Source organism: Vicia villosa, unplaced genomic scaffold (assembly GCF_029867415.1).
Source record: "Vicia villosa cultivar HV-30 ecotype Madison, WI unplaced genomic scaffold, Vvil1.0 ctg.000421F_1_1_2_unsc, whole genome shotgun sequence".
NCBI lineage: Eukaryota > Viridiplantae > Streptophyta > Magnoliopsida > Fabales > Fabaceae > Vicia > Vicia villosa.
In genome coordinates this window covers 30,606-50,001 of record NW_026705198.1, presented here as the reverse complement: position 1 = coordinate 50,001, position 19,396 = coordinate 30,606, and the positions used below count along the sequence as shown (strand labels likewise).

The window sequence follows — 19,396 nt, the reverse complement described above, 5'->3', positions numbered from 1 at the left end:
TTCTCAAAGATATCGTCCACATGAGTATGTGATGATCACTAATATTGGGGATCTAGAGTATTGTCAAAAGACCATTTAAAATGTTGATAAAAAATGGTTGAAGGTTATAAATCAAGACACGAATTCCTTGTATAAGAAACACACATTTGTGTTGGTTAAATTGTCTAAGGGTGGAAAAACACTAGAAAAACAAATGGGTATACAAGATTAATTTTTAAGAGAATAAACTCCAACCAAGCTACAAAGCAAGATAGATTATGAAAGATTTTAATAAAATAAATGGTATTGACTTGGAAGAAATTTTCTCACTTGTGGTGAAGATGACTTCTATTCCAGTTGTGGTTAGATTAGTAGCTAGTTTGAATCTAGAGGTTGAACAATTTGACATGAATAATGCTTTTCTTCATGGTGATTTGGATGAAAAGATATATATGGAGCAACCTGGGGGCTTTGAAGTTAAAGGTAAAGAAAATTTTGTTTGTAGTTTAAAGAAAAAATTGTATGGTTTCTGTCATACCCCAATTTTTGACCTAAGATACCACCTCATATCATTGCATATGCATCATTTGCATCTCTAACAAATTGCATTAGCTTGTGTTTGCTACTTGTGACTCAGCAGGGTTTAATCAAGAAAACACTCATCAGTACAAGTAACAATCAATTAGGGTTTTGTTCTCCCTTCATCTCAAATGAATCATCTTCATCAACAATTAACATTTGGTCCTAAAAAATCCATCTCAACAAGCTCAAAGGCTCTGAATCGACTGAATTAGGGTTTTGACTGAAGTTAGCATACTCCTGACTTTTGCTCAGGATTTGATCTAATGACTTGGGACATGATATCAAGACCTCAAGTGCATCATTTTGACTTAATCCATTGGCTCATAACATCTTCTGCACAAAGATTGATCAGACAAATCCTCAGATCAGGGTTTTGAACTATCAGGGACTGAAATCAAGGATCACATTTGGGAAACCCTAAAAACCCCCAGGAAGTCAATCAAAGGTTTCAATCATCCTCAAATAATCCCTATGACAATATACAATGGAAATTACATCTCAATTCAAGATCCACAGTCATCAATTTCATCAGGTCGACAATTAGGGTTTTTGACCTAATTCACTGAACCACTGACTTTTTAATCAGGACATGGTGCTACAACTCAAACCATGGCTCAATATCCTCTAATGCTTCAATGTGATCCATTCATACCATTCATTTGGTGAGATTAGCCTGTTTCATTTGAAATCTCCAGAAACGCGATTCGTCTGAAAAAGTCAACTGTACAAGAACACCTTTGACTTTTGGGAATTTTGGTCAACCATGACTTTTGAAGTTTTGAATCATCAATATATGATATATGAAGTCATTTGATCAAGAAAAATCAAGAAAATCAATCAAAAATCAAAAAGTCAAAAGTTTGACTTTTCATACTTAGAAAAATTTCTAAGTGTTTTTCATGGTTTTTTCCAAACTTTGAAAGGGAATTTCTCAAAATTTCACCTACAAACTGAAAAAAACTTCCAACATGAAAGTTGTAGATTTTGATCCAATAAACAACTTTGACACATATAATTTTTTTCCATAAGATCAACCATTTAAGAGATATGGAGCTTCAAAGTTGGTACTTTTTGAAAACTTCACTTAAAACTTCATTTTTCTCAAAGTTCATGGATCTTTTTCACCCATTTCCTTAAAGAGTTTGAAGAAACTTTCAACTAGGGTTTTGAAGTGTGTAATATGAGCTTTCCAAAATGTCAAAGAGCATGAAAAAATATGGAGTGTAGCCATGGTTTTGAATTTTGACATTAGTGAACTTTTCACTTGAAATTTCAAGTCATTTTGCCAAAGTTATGAACCATTTTGCCAAATGATCCAAGTAATGATGCATAGATGCAATAATTGGTAGATATTTGCTGATTTGAGATCAGAATGGAAGAGGATAAGAAGCTTGAGAAATAACCATGGTTAAGTCACTTTTAACCATTTGCATTTAATGTGAAAGATTCCATTTTATCTCTTAAGCCAAATCATCACTTCTTTGATCAACTTGCAAAGCTCTTCATTCAGAATCCTTGGCCTATAAATAGAGGTTCAAATCACTCTTCAAATCACACCAAAACCTCATAAACATAGGTTTTCTCTTCCTTTCTTAGAATGCAAGTTTCATGGTTTTCAAAAGAGGTAAAATTCTCAACCTCTAAACCTTTGAAGTTCTAAGCAAAGTGATGCTTCTAACACTTCCCAAATACCATATGGAAGTTGTTTGAACCTTTGAAACCTTCCAAAAACACCTCAAACTCAGAATCATCATCTCACCTCCATATATGCATATAAAGAACCTTATCATGCCAAAATCCACACAAGCTCATTTCTGTCCAAACTAATGCTTCTAACACATCCTATATACCATATATAAGCTATCCCAATCATCATCCCTGACCTGTAACTCCAAAATCACTAAGCTTGATCCTCACATGAACCATACTGCAGATCGAGTTCCATGGAATGATCCAGATGTTTTCAATCCACTCCAGGCATTCAAACACCTTCCCTAAGGTCCATTGAAGCTATCCAGATCATCAAACAACTTCTGTAACACCTCTACTGAAGAATTCGATTTCCAGTTTTGCCATTTTTGAGGTAAGTACACTTGAACTTCAAACTCTATTCTCCATGCATCATAAATGAAATATGAACATACCATCTTGTTTCTGCACACATGAGGATCATTAACCCTCAATCAATTGCATCATAACTTGCACATACGCGATTTCAGATTGAATCATAAGATTAGGGTTCTTCGTGTTCATCAGAGAATTAATGATCTTAGAGTGAAAATAAATAAAATTAAATGATACCATCATGTTCCTTGTGAAAAATCGAGCAAGATAGGCTATTCACTTGATCAAAATGATTCAGTTTTCAGATTTTTCAAATTCAAGTTAGGGTTGTGTTCTTGGCGCCAGATTTTGAAACTGAAATTAGGAATTGATTCAAAATATAATTCATTCGTTGCAAATGTTAAACAGACCACGCGCGTGGTCCAATTGGCAAGTGTTTTAGCTGGTGAGAAAGAGGGCGTGGGTTCAAGCCCTAGTGGAGACAAAACCATTTTTTTACCACTTGTTTTCTTTATTTTTTTACACAACTTCATCAATTAATTTAACCAATCAAATTAACTCATTTTAATTTCATTTTTTGTACATTTCTCATTTAATATATGTATTTTATGAATACCAAAAAAAATCACCAAAAAATATTTATTTAATACATTTTTAAATAGGTTTAAAATGACATGTTTTTAAGTGTTTTTTAATACTTTAAATTTTGTTTTTCATTTGATTTTTCAAACCTAATCACTTGTAAATATTTTTGTGATCAAACCCTAATTTTTTAGGTCTTAATTAAGCATTAAAATTTGATTTTTACTTAATTAAGTTGACTTTTGTCAAATTCAAATTGTTTTAAAACAAACGATCATTCTTTTCAAAACAATAAACCATTTCTTTTTGAAACTATTGATTAAATCTTTTTAATTGATCAATTGATTTTCAAAACGATGTGGGGCCTCTCGAATATTAGAGAGTATAAGTCCCTTTTCTTTTTCTTTGTACAGTTTTTTTTTTTAAACAGAAAACTTTTTCCGAAACTTCAAAACAGTTTTTTTTAACAACAAATCACACATCTTTTTCAAACCATCCACCCTGTTTTATGAAAATAAAACAGGGGCCTCTCGAATATTAGAGAGTATAAGACCCACTCCTTTTATACAGTTTTTCTTTGTACAGAAAACTCTTTCAAAACAATACTTTTCAAATTGTTTTCAAAACAACAAACGACGCGTCTGTAAATAAAACGATCAACCATGTTTTGTAAATATACCATGGGCCTCCATGTAGGTATAAGTCCCGAGCCCTTTCGTACATACCCATTCCCGTACATGAAATTAGGTATTTCATTGTACGCCTTTTTGTACATACACCTTTTTGTACATATCTCAATCTGTTTTTTAACTTTGAATAACAAACCAAAATGAAGGTTTCTTTAAATCTTCCCAAAAATACCATGGGCCTCCATGTAGGTATAAGTCCCAAGCCCTTTTTGTAAATACCTGTTTACATAGCTTTGAATAAATTCAAGTGGACCTCTCCTCGAGTATGAGTCCCGAGCCCCTATATATACAAATGGAGCATGCTTACAGGTATATTTCCTTCATAAACTCCATTATATACACACACTCTGTCATATATAACTGTTCATGTACTTGTTCATGTTTGTTTGTACTTGTTCATACTTGTGATTGTGTTATATGATTATTCAACTTAGTACAACACTAGGTTCCCCATAGCCTCCTATTGGGCTTCGTGCAAAGAATCTCCACTAGTTTAGGTTAGGACATAGAGTATGGTTTCCCGGTGAAATCGCTCTAAGAGCTCAAACCAACTATACCATGCCTCCCCTTGGGCTTTGTACAAACGAGTGACCCTCCCATAGCCTCCTCTTGGGCTTACAATGCAAGGACCCTGGATTGTCCCTCCCATAGCCTCCTCTTGGGCTTACAATGCAAGGACCCTCGGATAGCCTCCTCTTGGGCTTCGTACAAGGACCCACGGGCTTCTTATAAGCATCCCCAATATCCAAAACAAATACCCTAGGAGATTAGACATTTTTCATCTCTATGCTAGGAGTATCTCTTTTATATCATCACAAACAATCAATCAATCAATCAAACTTTTTTGCCACAAGGCTGGCTAATCAATCCAACTTTCTTTTTGCCACAAGGCTGGCTAATCAATCAAACTGTTTTACCACCGTACTGGATGATTAATCAAAGTTTTTGTCACAAGGCTGACTTCATTGAAACTTTTGCCACAAGGCTGGCTGATTAATCAAAGTTTTTGTCACAAGGCTGACTTCATTGAAACTTTTGCCACAAGGCTGGTTAAACAAAAACATCTTTATCATTCTAAGCACCCTAAGTGGCATGGCCCCGGGCTTATAATGAAAAGATTTTCAAACAAAATCAAACAGATGTATGTGATGATATAGATTAGATACATCTAGCATTTAGACGACATTTGTCTATTTTCCTTTGCTTCCACTAGCATAAGTGGGAACTACGATTGCTCTGACTTTCTCAACATCCCTTTGAGAATACGTAGGCACAAGGTCGATCCTTGGCGAGCAAAACAAAACAAAACAAAACAAAACAAAACAAAAAAAAACCATTCAAACCTTAGCACCCGTAGACCCCGAGCTACAGATGCTCTGATTCCCTCTAAGGGATATGTATGCAGAGGATCGCGATGATCTTTGTGAGCATAATCAAACAAACACCTTAGGTCCCACCTATTTCACAACAGAACCTTCACCGTAGCATAGAATAAAAAACAATAAAGAACCCTGTAGAGTACTACAGATACGTTGGGTGCTAATACCTTCCCTTCGTATAACCAACCCTCTTACCCAAGATCTCTCCCCCCACTTTTTAGGTTATTGCAGCTTTTTTCCTTTTCCTCCTTTGGAAATAATAAAAAGTTTGGTCGAAACAAAGAAAAATCATTTTTTTGAGCACTCGAGCCCAAAGAAGGCATCAGGTGTCTCATCCACAAAAAAGAGGAACAAAACGGTTTTTCGCCCGCGACAGTCATCTTGATATTCCCCACGCCAGTTGTCATCTTCAAAGATTGGCGGTATAGGAATTTTTAGGATCTCAGCTTCCTTATTTGGTTCGGAATTTATTTCATTAACACAATCGTCAATTATGTCGGCAGAGCAGCATGTGTCAATTATAGAGGGTGCTTTTAGGAATTGGGAAAGAATAAATTCTATTTTCTCTTCTCCTACTTCGAAAGTAAGCTTTCCTCGCTTGACATAAATAATTGCACCAGCGGTTGCTAAGAATGGTCTTCCTAATATGATCGGGATGTTATAATCTTCTTGGATATCCATAATGATGAAGTCAGTTGGGATGTAGAATTGACCTACACGCACAGGGATATTTTCTAACATTCCTACAGGGTATTTGACTGAGCGGTCAGCTAGTTGAAGAGACATTCTCGTTGCCTTAAGCTCACCCATATTTAGTTTCTTACAGGTTGAAAGAGGCATCAAGCTAACACTGGCTCCTAAATCGCACAGGGCTTTCTCTATGATGGTTTTTCCTATTACCCAGGGTATAGAGAAACTACCAGGATCTTTCAGTTTTGGAGGCATGTTATTCTGGATGATAACGCTACATTCAGCGGTAAGCGTTACAGTTTCGTTATCCTCGAGTTTCTTTTTGTTTGATAGGATTTCTTTTAGGAATTTAGCGTACGAAGGCATTTCGGTTATGGCTTCTGTGAACGGTATGGTTATGTTTAATTGTTTCAGAAGCTCTACAAATCTTTTAAATTGCGCTTCGGTTTTTGATTTCGCTAATCTCTGAGGGTAAGGAATTGGTGGCTTATAAGGTGGTGGTGGAACGTAAGGTTTTTCTTTTTCAGGTTCCACTTCGTTGTTTTTCTCATTGGTCTTAGCAGTTTGATCATCGGTTGATGTCTTTTGGGTTTCCTTTGGCTCTTGTTGGGACATAGGTGCGTTTTGAGTTCTAGGATCAATGGGTCCATCGTAATTCGTTCCACTTCGTAGTGTTATCGCGCTTGCATGTCCTTTAGGATTAGGTTGTGGTTGAGCAGGAAACGTGCCAGCAGGGGCAGCAGTAGGTGCTTGTTGTTGGGCTACTTGTGAAATTTGAGTTTCTAACATTTTGTTATGCGTAGCTAAGGCATCTACTTTGTTCGATAATTGTTTTAGTTGCTCGCTATTGTGGATGTTTTGATTCAGGAAGTCCTTATTGGTTTGTTGTTGGGAAGCTATAAAGTTCTCCATCATGATTTCTAAATTCGACTTCCTAGGGGTGTTTTGAGCAGCTACAGGCGCTTTTTGGTAGCCAGGTGGTACAGCAGGTGCTTGTCCAGGCGCGTACAACGCGTTGTTGTTTTTATGAGAAAAGTTCGGGTGGTTTTTCCATCCAGGGTTGTACGTGTTAGAGTAAGGTTTCCTTGAGCATAGTTTACTTGATCAGATGGGACTCCATTCAAGAGTTGACATTCGGAAAGTACATGTCCAGTCAATCCACAAATCTCGCAGTTAGGTGTTACAGCAGCAGCGGTGGCTGATGGAGTAACGGTTAAGTTTTCGATCTTTTGAGTTAAAGCGTCTACTTTAGCGTTAACGCGGTCTATACCACTTACTTCGTACATTCCTCCTTTGGTTTGGGCTTTCTCTAGAGCAGCTCGTTCTCCACCCCATTGGTAATGGTTTTGTGCCATGTTCTCTATGAGGTTGTATGCTTCATCATGGGGTTTGTCCATTAGTGCTCCGCCAGCAGCGACATCTATAGTCATTTTAGTGTTATATAGGAGACCACCATAGAAAATATGTATGATCAGCCATGGTTCGAGTCCATGATGAGGGCATAGTCTAAGCATGTCCTTGTAACGTTCCCAAGCTTCGAAGAGTGATTCGTTATCTTTCTGGGTAAATCCGTTGATTTGACCTCTTAGCATAGCAGTTTTGCTAGGCGGAAAGTATCTCGCTAAGAATACTCTCTTCAATTCGTCCCATGTAGTTATGAAATTGGAAGGCAGGGATTGAAGCCACGCTCTAGCTCTATCTCTCAAGGAGAAAGGAAAGAGACGTAATCGAATAGCTTCGGAACTAACGTTGTTAGCTTTGACAGTGTCGGCATATTGCACGAACACTGATAAATGAAGGTTGGGGTCGTCTGCAGGGCTTCCAGAGAATTGATTCTGTTGAACAGCTTGGACCAACGAAGGTTTCAATTCGAAATTGTTCGCCTCAATCGCAGGTGGTGCGATACTTGAGTGCGGTTCAGCGCGCGAAGGAGCGGCATAGTCTCTAAGAGAACGAAGAGCAGCCATCTCTAACTTTGGGGTGATTTGATTGATTTGATCAGTAAAAGTCAATTCCTGATTAATCGGAATTGGTGCTACTTCGGGAAGATTGCGAGCTCAACGTTTGACGTTAATGAAACGTTCGATCTCGTTAATTCGTTGTATTAAATCTCCTCCTTGTGAACGAGTAATTGGCATACAATCGTTCAGAAAGAAAGGAAAGAATTGCCCTAGTCTCTACGGTGTAACAGTGAGTTACGATATCGACTTAAATAGTCCCCGGCAACGGCGCCAAAAACTTGATCGCGACTTTACGTGTCTATTAGTCGGGATAACTGCAAGTGCACAGTCGTGTCGTGTAGTTTTAAAAGATATCGAATCCACAGGGACTATAAATCGACCTACCGTTATCTAAAGTTACTATGTAAAGCTAAGGCTAATGATATTTGGGTTGTTAATAAGGGGAAACTAAAATCTTAAATCTAGGAATATAATAATAAATGGATATCAGTATGTATTTCATCTAACTTAGGTGATCCGGAGTTCCATTGGCCAGATTCTAATTAAATCAAAGATCTTTACTAACTATGTTATATAAAAGTCCTCCTCTCAAACTCTCGCTCTATTGATTCAGACTACGATCCTAACTCATAATGTACGCTCTCGCCATCCCATCAGATTTAGAAACGCTTTTTGAAAACAACATAGTTAATAAAATGCTTGTTTTATGAAGTCGTTATCTACTTAAATCTCCTAATCTCAAACTCTCGCTCTGTTGACTCGGAACATGCTAATATCCCTAACGTACGCTTTCGCCATCCCGCGCGGGTTTAAAAACACTTTTTGAAAATAAATAAGTTCTAATTAGTTTTAATACGCTTTCGCCAACCTTAAAACTAATGTCCTATGTCTACTATCCAGTTAAAGATCTCAAACTTTCGCTCTATTGATTTTAACCTTTGACCGTCTTAAGACCTCAAACTTTCGCTCTATTGTTCTCAAGACTTACTAATTAAATTAGACATACAAACCAAAAACAGGTGATAGTTAACAAAACATAATTAAGCCAATTTATTTCGGATCCCACAGTTAACTTACTTTACATACCGATACCTTAGTAATTTAGCCAGACATATTAATACGGTTAAGCATGCATGAATTAATTTGGTTTATAATAAAAGGCATGTTAATTGGCATATAATATATCATGCAAATAAATATATAAATAAAGGCGGTAAATATTAAACCTGAATTAAATAAATTGCAATTGAATCTTCGAGTACTGAACTTCCACCACAGGTTGGCTGGATCGTTCTTCGGAATTTAAATGGACGGAAAATAAAACAAGGAAAAATAAAAGCGATAAATCTAACGTAAGGCTAGATTTATAAAAGATTCACAACAATTTCCGGTGTAGAAATCGTTGTGAGAAAATAACTGTTTGAATTGAAAGAAGGCAGAAAATATAAAGCACGGTACAATTTCGGCAGCACTTCGTTAGCAGGAAATCGGACATTTAGAACTGAGGTAGCAAGTTCTATTTATAGGGGAGGTTTTGCTGTGACGTTGCGTGAAAAGAGGGAGCTTTTCAGACTGGGCTTGGAGACGTGCGTCTCCGCTTCTTCAGGAAGTGCCTTGGAATGACTTGAGACGTGCGTCTCAAGTGGAGAAAATGTAGGGGAAATGGAGACGTGCGTCTCCCTTTTGCTAATGTGGCATAGAGACGTTGGAGACGTGCGTCTCCACTTGCTTGTGTGGTTTGGGCCACGCACATTTGATCTTCAATGGGCTGGTTCGTCTCTTTTGGGCCTTTGGGTCTTCTTTAGCATATTTGGGCCTTATTTGCACTCCCTTTTTACTTCAGCACCCATTTTTCATCTTTTAGGCATAAATAGTGGTCATTTTAGCTCCATTTCTTCTCCTTTTCACAAATAGTCATAATAAGAGTGTAAAACCTGAAACAAAGCAAAAACTCGCGTAATATCATAATAAATCAGCATAATAAACGGAAAATGCTATAAATATCTACGGGTTTCAAGCTAAATATACGATATAAAATCGTGTTATCAATTAGCATCATCAATAATCAATATATATTTATCTATATATAATATAATATAATTGAAATATTACCATTAAACTTTAATGGGGTCAATTCTATCCAAATACAAAATAATAAATTACGGATACACACGGGTAATTATATGGTACGCGCATATGGTACTGATATTAACACATTTAATTAAATGTTGAATAATAACGAGAATAAGTTTACAATTGATTTAAATAGTTTTATAAATAATTCCGAAACAAAAATATTGATGAAAACATGAAGTTACTGATCGAAATATTAAATATTAACGGAAAAATAATATTTATTGATCAAAACATTTAATATTAAAACAAATGAGCGTACCACACTGGTCCCAGTGCGAATGAACATGTATCCGTTAATATTCAAAATATTGAATATTAACTGGAGCACGCAGTTATTGATTAAAATATTGAATATTAACGGGAGCACGAAGTTACTGATCAAAATTTTGAATATTATCGGAAATATTAAGTTACTGATCAAAATTTTGAATATTAACGGGAATAAATTTTGAACATTAACGGGAACACGAAGTTACTAATCAAAATAATAAATATTAACGGAAATACGGGGTTATTGACAAAATATTGAATATTAACGAGAACACGAAGTTACTGATAATTTTTTGAATATCAACAGAAACATTAACTTACTGACTTACTGATAAATTTTTTCAATATTAACGGGAACACGGAGTTACTGATCAAAATAATGAATATTAACGGGAACATGACGTTACTGATAAAAATATTGAATATTAACGGGAACAAATTTGGAATACGTTGAAAGTAAATGTGACTAAGTTTATTGCATTGGACAATTGACATTGTGTATTCTTTATTAATCTTCCCAATTTTTATTGCATATTAATAAAATAATACTTCATTATTCTATTCTTTCTCAATTTCATTTTTAAGTTTATTATGTATCTTTGCTGAACGAAATGTATCATAATAATAATTACATCAATTTCTTTTTTTATAAAAAAAATATAATATTGAACAAAATAAGCAAGAACATGAAGTTACTAATCAAAATATTGAATATTAACGGGAACGTGAAGTTACTAAATAAAATATTGAATATTAACGAGAACATGAATTACTGATCAAAATGTTGTATATTAACGAGAACATGAAGTTACTGATCGAAATATTGAACATTAACGGGAACATGAAGTTACTGATTGAAATATTGAATATTAAAACAAATGAGCGTACCACACTAATCCCCGTGCGAATGCACGAATATCCCGTTAATATTTAAAATATTGAATATTAACGGGAGCACGGAGTTATTGATTAAAATATTGAATATTAACGAAAGACAAAGTTACTTATCAAAATTTTTAATATAATCAGAAACATTAAGTTACTGATCCAATTTTTGAATATTAACGGGAACACAAAGTTATTGACCAAAATAATGAATATTAACGGAAAAACGGAGTTACTGATCAAAATAAAGAATATTAACGGGAACATGAAGTTACTGATAAAAATATTGAATATTAACGGGAACAAGTTTGGAATATTAACGGAAATACAAAGTTACTGATCAAAATAATGAATATTAGCGGGAACATGAAGATACTGATCAAAATATTGAATATTAATGGGAACATGAAGTTACTGAATAAAATATTCAATATTAACGAGAACATGAATTACTGATAAACATATTAAATATTTACGGAAACATGAAGTTACTGATCGAAATATTGAATATTAACGGGAAAATAATTTTTATTGTTGAAAATATCCCAAACTTTGCCCCAACCTATTAAAAAGAAATTTCTATATTTTACACATCTGGTTTTATGACATTTACCTATAAAATAATATATATATATATATATATATATATTGAACAAAATAACACGGCCACAACGGGTACCCGTGCGGACGCACGGGTATCACGCTAGTTTCTACAAAGAGATTGGTCCTATTTATAAGATAGTATTCAGATAGTGTAATAAATACAAATTGTTATAAATAAGGAATAAAATCATGGGGAAACAAATATCCAATTATTCATAACAAGTTTAAAATTTATTTATAAAAACTAGTAACAAACCCGTGCATACACACGGGTTCTGTTCGGTTACGCGAGTTTGGATACATCATTTATTTTAAATAAAAATGTAAAAAAATATAAATAAATAATTGATTATTTCGTATATAAAAATATTTAGATCAATAATAATGTTTTTTCCATATACCATTTTTGGATTAAAAATATTTAATCATAAATACCATTTCTCGTATATAAAAATATTTAGATAAATAATAATTTTTTTTCGTATACAGACTTCATTTTTGTTTAGGTATCTTTTACAAAAATATTTGGATCAATAATAAATTCCGTATATAAAAATATTTAGATCAATAATAAATTTTTCCCCGCATAGCATTTTTGAATAAAAAATATTTAGGTCATAAATACCATTTTTCATAAATAATAGATTTTTTCCCGTATACAAATATTATTTTTGTTTAGGTATCATTTACAAAAATATTTGGATCAATATTAAATTTTCGTATATCAAAATATTTAGATCAATGATATATTTTTTCCTATATACCATTTTTGGATCAAAAATATTTGATCATAAATACCATTTCTCGTATATAAAAATATTTAGGTCAATAATAGATTTTTTCCCGTATACAAACTTTATTTTTGTTTAGGTATCATTTAAAAAAATATTTGGATCAATAATAAATTTCGTATATAAAAATATTTATATCAATAGTAGATTTTTTTCCCGTATACCATTTTTGAATAAAAAATATTTGGATCATAAATAACATTTTTCGTAAATAATAATACAAATATTATTTTTATTTAGGTATCATTTACAAAAATATTTCGATCAATATTAAATTTTCATATAAAAAAATATTTAAATCAACAGTAGATTTTTTCCCGTATACCATTTTTGGATAAAAAATATTTGATCATAAATACCTTTTCTCGTATATAAAAATATTTAGATCAATAATAGATTTTTTCCCGTATACCATTTTTGAATAAAAATATTTGGATCATAAATACCATTTTTCGTAAATAATAGATTTTTTTTTCATATACAAATATTATTTTTGGTTAGGGGTCATTTACAAAAATATTTGGATCAATATCAAATTTTCGTATATAAAAATATTTAGATCAATAATAAATTTTTTTGGCCTATTCCATTTTTGAATAAGAAATATTTGGATCATAAATAACACTTTTCGTATATAAAAATATTTTGATCAATAATTGATTTTTTTTCCGTATACAAACTTCATTTTTGTTTAGGTATCATTTACAAAAATATTTGGATCAATAGTTAATTTCGTATATAAAAATATTTAGATCAATAGTAGATTTTTTCCCGTATATCGTTTTTGAATAAAAAATATTTAAATCATAAATACCATTCTCGCAAATAATAAATTTTTTTCGTATACAAATATTATTTTTGTTTAGGTATCATTTTCAAAAATATTTGGATCAATATTAAATTTTCGTATATAAAAATATTTAGATCAATAATAGATTTTTTTGAATAAATTTTTCTTGTATATTATTTTTGAGTAAAAAATATTTCGATCATAAATACAAATTTTCGTATATAAAAAAAATCAATAATAATTTTTTTTGTGGAAGAAAGAAGTGAGAAAGTGATGAAACAGAAGAAAAATAGAGAATAGAGAGATATTTGATAAGTTTGATAAAATATAAAAGTTGTATTATTTTAATAATAAAATTAAGAACTCTATGGTGCAAAGACCAAAAAATCACAATTTTAATGTGGTGGCAAAAAATCAAATAAAAGTATTTTCGACTTTTCCACAACGGTTAATTTTCTTATATTATAGATTATAAAATCAATCACAAATGATTAAAAATAATTATCTATAATTAAATATTACTATTAAACACAAATATATTATAATTTATTAAAACGACCACCCGAATAAGTTCGTTGACACATCAACACTTTATATTCCTATAATCTTATTTGTGTTATTTCATTTACATTCTTAAGGTTCACCTCTTAAAATCACATTTATTTCATTTTTTCTATGCATGCATTTTATATGTCACCTTTCATTTCATTTCTAAGCATTCATTTTATATTGAACCCATATTATAGTTATGTTTGATAAGTTACGCAAACAATAAATTGATTTCATTTATATAAGAATCGGTTTTATTAAACTCAACCTACTTGTATAACTTTAAGTTAAATTTATTCACTCTAAGAGCCCAATCCCTCATTTTATTTCGTAGTTTCACTTATTTCTAAAAATGATTTATAATAAAAAATATAATGTGGATCTTACATCTCCGCTATATTTAATAATACACCATCAACAACTATATTTTCCTCTATTTTTCTTTTCTTCTTCATATCCGATTTGATTTCTTATTTTTACTCACCTTAATTCGTTATCTTTGGATGAAATTGATACATACACACTCTTTGAATTGTTCTAAATAAAGTTAAACACATTTGATTGCTCTAAGTTGGTTAACCGTCAGCTATGTAATGTATTTGATGGAATAAAATAGACTTCAATTTTAGTTTTCTATAAAGAAATATGTTTTAGGGGTCATTTCTATCTTTTGTAATCTTAATACTCCTATTTTCTTATTTGAATTTATTTATTTTGACAAATTTTTTAATTATAATTTTAATTATTTTTTACATTTCGTGGGAAGTAAAAATACTGTTTTTGTTCTGTATCTTTTGGTAAAAAAAAATTGTGAACGACATTTATTATAATAATTAATATAAATCATGTCATATCAAAATAAATCAAAAATCATTTAAATTAATTAAACAGATACAAATTGAATATGATACTTCAAAACAAATGGTAAGAAAAATGGTAACAAATGTTTAGTAAAGGGGTTAGGTCAAACTACACAGTTTAGTTCTAAAGATACAACAAAGAGGGGGTAATGTCTTTAACTAAGAGGTTGTGAAGCCTAAATTGACACAAACATGAGTATTTAAAAACTCATGTTATATAAATCCGTTTTTGATTTTAAATAATAAATCTTATACTAAGGAATTTATATATAAAATATTTAATTGTTATTTAATTAATACTCGGTTTTTAACAACATTTTATTATTATTATTATTATTATTATTATTATTATTATTATTATTATTATTTTTTATATTAGTATATTTAATATTTACTTTTATTAATATTTTTTTTAAAATACACCTTTGTAAGCCATTATTCACCATCAATTAAATATTCGACCGATTTCCAAAAAATATTAAATATTCACCCACCACATTTAAATTGAAAATGACCTTGTGTGGTTGTCACGACAACGTCAAAATATTCATTTCCATATTAAAAATGAGAGCGGTTTTCACCAAAGTTCTATCATTTAGTTAATGATAAACATATATCATTGTAATTGTGGTTAGTTTAGAAAGAAATTTGACGATATTAAGATTAGAAAATTCTACCAGCGTACTCTAGAAGACTTAGCATGAAACTATTAAATGAAACAGGAACAGTTTAAACTATTTTTGTTTTTCCATGTTCTCTGTTGATTTTATATTCCTTACTTAATCTGTTCATTAAAAATTAATTTTTTTATTCAAATCACATAAGAAATAAAAAAGTTTATATGAGTCAATCTTGAATCACTTGCAAATGGTATAAATAATTTCTTTTATTCCTATTTTTATGATTTTGAATCCTATATTTTAAAAATAAAACATCAAAATTCTATTTATGGAGCAACCTAGCCAAAAATATAAGTGTGGTAAATCTCAGGATAGTATCACCCCTTTCTAATCTTCCTAATTAACAAAGATTATTAAATCTACAATCTCAAGTGACCTCAATTGAAAAGCACATTCAACGACTATCCGTAACTAACATCGAGAAAATAGTTAGTTCATCTCTCTCTCTCTCTCTCTCTCTCTCTCTCTCTCTATATATATATATATATATATATATATATATATATATATATATATATATATATATATATATATATAGTAGGCACCATCACGAGGTAAGAAGTTTCAAATACAATTTCATTTCACTTTTCTTCTTCAAGAACAAGTCTGATTAATGTGGTGATGTAACAAGGAAAAAGACAAGACTAGTTTCTCAAGGTACACTAAAATTGAAGGATATAACTTTGATGAGACATTTGCTCAAGTTGCTAGACTTGAGTCCATTAGTTTGTTACTAGGAATTTCATGCATGATGAAATTCAGATAGTATCAAATGGATGTTAAAATTTCCTTTCTGAATGGTTATCTAGTTGAAAAGGTCTATGTAAAGCAACCAAAGTGGTTCATTGATCCTAGTTTTCTAGATCACGTGTACAAGTTAAATAAAATTCTGAGTTCTTGGTCAACAATGGATACAAAAGAGATGGAATAGATAAAACACTCTCTATAATATAGGAAAGCTCATGATAGATCAAATATATGTTGATGACATTGAATTTGGTGGAATGTCATACCAGGTGGTGGAACATTTTTTCCATCAAATGAAGTCTGAATTTGAGATGAGCCTTATAGGAGGACTCACTCATTTTCTTGGTCTTCAAATTAACCAGATGAAAAAAAACATTTATGTATCTCAAAGCAAGTATGTCAAGAGTATAGTGAAGAGGTTTGGGCTTGACAATGCAAGCGACCAAAGAACTCCTGCTGATACACATGTGAAAGTGACCAAAGATGCAAATGGATTTAATGTAGATCATAGTTTATATAGAAGCATGATTAGGAGTCTATTATACGTTACAAAAAGTAGACCTAACATCACATTCTCTGTAGGTGTTTATGCTAGATATCACATTCTCAATATCTTTGGATGAAACAAATGTTGAAAGAGTACAATATGGGACATGATGCAATTCGGTTTGAAAGGTTAAGGGGTGCTCTTGGTGTTTTCATATGTGACAGACTATAGAAATCAAAGATAGGGAGACATGCAACAAGATCAAGCAAGTATCTCTCTTCTATGCTCTTTGATGCACATGAAATTAGGCTGATTATTCCTTTTCAATCTCTCTTTTTATTTGATCCTTCATTACAAGCAGGGTTATTGTTCTTATCTATCTCATTTGGACTCAGTAGATTATTTTATCTCCCTTATCTCAAGTTTTCCCAATTCTTTTAAAAAATGAGTCAATTATTTGGAAAAGCTAAGGCTAAGGAGGCTAATCTGCTGGAAAACAAGCCTAGGAAGAAGGCTAGGGCTCCAAAATTAAAGCAAGCTTGTTTGGAGAAAAATGGATCAAAGATGGGGACACATGTTAGACCATTTGCTAGTGTATATGTGAATCGAAAAAGTTTGTCACAAAGATGAAGTCCTTAAGGAAGATATTTGTTCAAAGATATGATTCTGACTCAAATGCTTAAGAAGACTAGGTTACCTTCATGGACTTAGGTGGTTGGTATGGAAATCAAGACTGAAGACCTGTTGATTCCAAGTGTTTTTGCTTTGTTTATTTGGGCATGTTTTGTTTCCTTATTCTAGATCAGTAATGCCTGGATAGCCTTATGCACTACAACAAATAATGCTTTTATGATGAAGCTTTCACCTTATCCAAAAAACAACTGAGCTATTATGCCAAGGCGCACCGTGTTTTCTTTTTTTATAAAAATAAAAACAACCTATTCCCTCGATTTTTAATTAAACCGAGGGAAAAATAATTCAGGATATACTTCGAATCCCAGCTATTGCAATTTATGTTATTATTTGTTTATAAGTGAATACTAAATGATCTAACCATTCGATTTCCTTAAAAACCTAGGGATAAACATGATCATATTTTATTATAAAAGAACTTGTTAAACAAATTTTACCCTAATCCTAACTTATATGTTGCCACCTAAACTAGTATGCATTATTTTTTGGGATGGATTGCAAGACAGAAACAATATTTAATGTTCTTCTATCCTTCAACAAAATATTTTTCTTCCCTTGCAATCTATCTTACATAATGGTGTTAATATTGTATTTTTGGAATAACTCTCTGTTAAAGAATGTTAGAAAAGTTCCCTATGATAGATTGCAAGTGCAAAAAATCATTCCCGCTTCCTTGTTAGACAAAGTGTTAGTTCCATGATTTTAGTAATTGGCATAATTTTGCTAAAACATGGTTCTTAACTAATGTTGAATAAGATTTTGTAACATCTTGTTCTGCTGTCATAATAGGTTCTGGTGTTATGTGTTTTGACAAATACTTTGCCAGATGTTGTGACATCCTACACCGGAATATCCTGACATTTTAGACTGTTTTTTAAACCTTTAAAGATTTAATTGAAAAATAAGAAAATCTGGAATATTCAGATAATCATTACAGACGCGTGCAGTCAAGGGATGCTTAGAACAAATGCAGATTAGTCTCTATTTTTAGAAAAACAATCTTTGAGATTTCTTTTGGAAAACTAAGATTTGATTTGATTTGTTCCTAATTTGTGAAAAGATCTTGCAGATGTTTTCAAAAAAGAGAATATTGGATTTAGATTAAAGTATAAGCCCATTCTGCAAGTATCTACTAAAAGAAACTTGAGAAACCTAGTTTGCCAAGTATTCACACAAGGAAAACCGTGGGGGCAATAAGGATTTTTGTTTTAGGAGTCTCTCAAGCTCTTCGTCTTTTTCTGTTCTTTTGTGTCACTCATGTATCTTCTGATACATTGAGGTGGACGTGTGTTCTCACTTTTGAAGCTTTTAAGCAAGAGAGTTGAGTGGTGTTCTTGATCAAAGCTTTTAAGCAAGATCAAGTATTGTTCTTAGTTGGGTGCTTAACTAAGTATTTTTATTGGAAAGTGTAATATTTCTACTTGGGTTCTCTTGGTCACAGGGTGTGTGATTATTTTATCGCTGCGGTGATTGGAAGTGGGATGGCGATTTCTCAGGTCTAGATGCCGACTTCTATACAGAACTAGCGCTTGATAGTGATTAAGCGATAAGTTGTAAACTAGGAATGTTTATCTTTGAACTAATACTGCTGATAGTGGACTTCCTTCCTAACTTGGTAGCCCACAGATTAGGAGTTATTTGCACTGAACTGGGTTAACAATTGATTGTGTTATTTATCATTCTTTCATTTACTTTCATTTTTGATAAGTGTGTTGTGAGTCAGCAGATGTTATAATATCTATCTTGACATTGTGTGTTGTTAGGACATCTGTTTTGACATATAAGTGTTAGAATTTCAATTGGTATCAGAGCAGACACCCTGTTCTATTTATTGGGTGAGCTCTACGAAAAATATTTTTTGGTACTATGGATAAAAAAGGAGGATAGAACAACAGACCACCTCTGTTGGATAGTTCTAACTATGACTGGTGGAAAGTCAGAATGGTTTCTTTACTGAAATCTATGGATACCAAAGTTTG

General features: G+C 32.1%; 1 non-coding gene across 1 annotated transcript; it reads left to right on the top strand.

The window, feature by feature from the left end:
* The first annotated feature begins 7,450 nt into the window (after positions 1-7,450).
* LOC131628032 (small nucleolar RNA R71) lies at positions 7,451-7,557 on the top strand. Its single transcript, XR_009291662.1, has one exon. It is a non-coding gene; the product is annotated as a small nucleolar RNA R71 (small nucleolar RNA).
* The last annotated feature ends 11,839 nt before the right edge of the window (positions 7,558-19,396 follow it).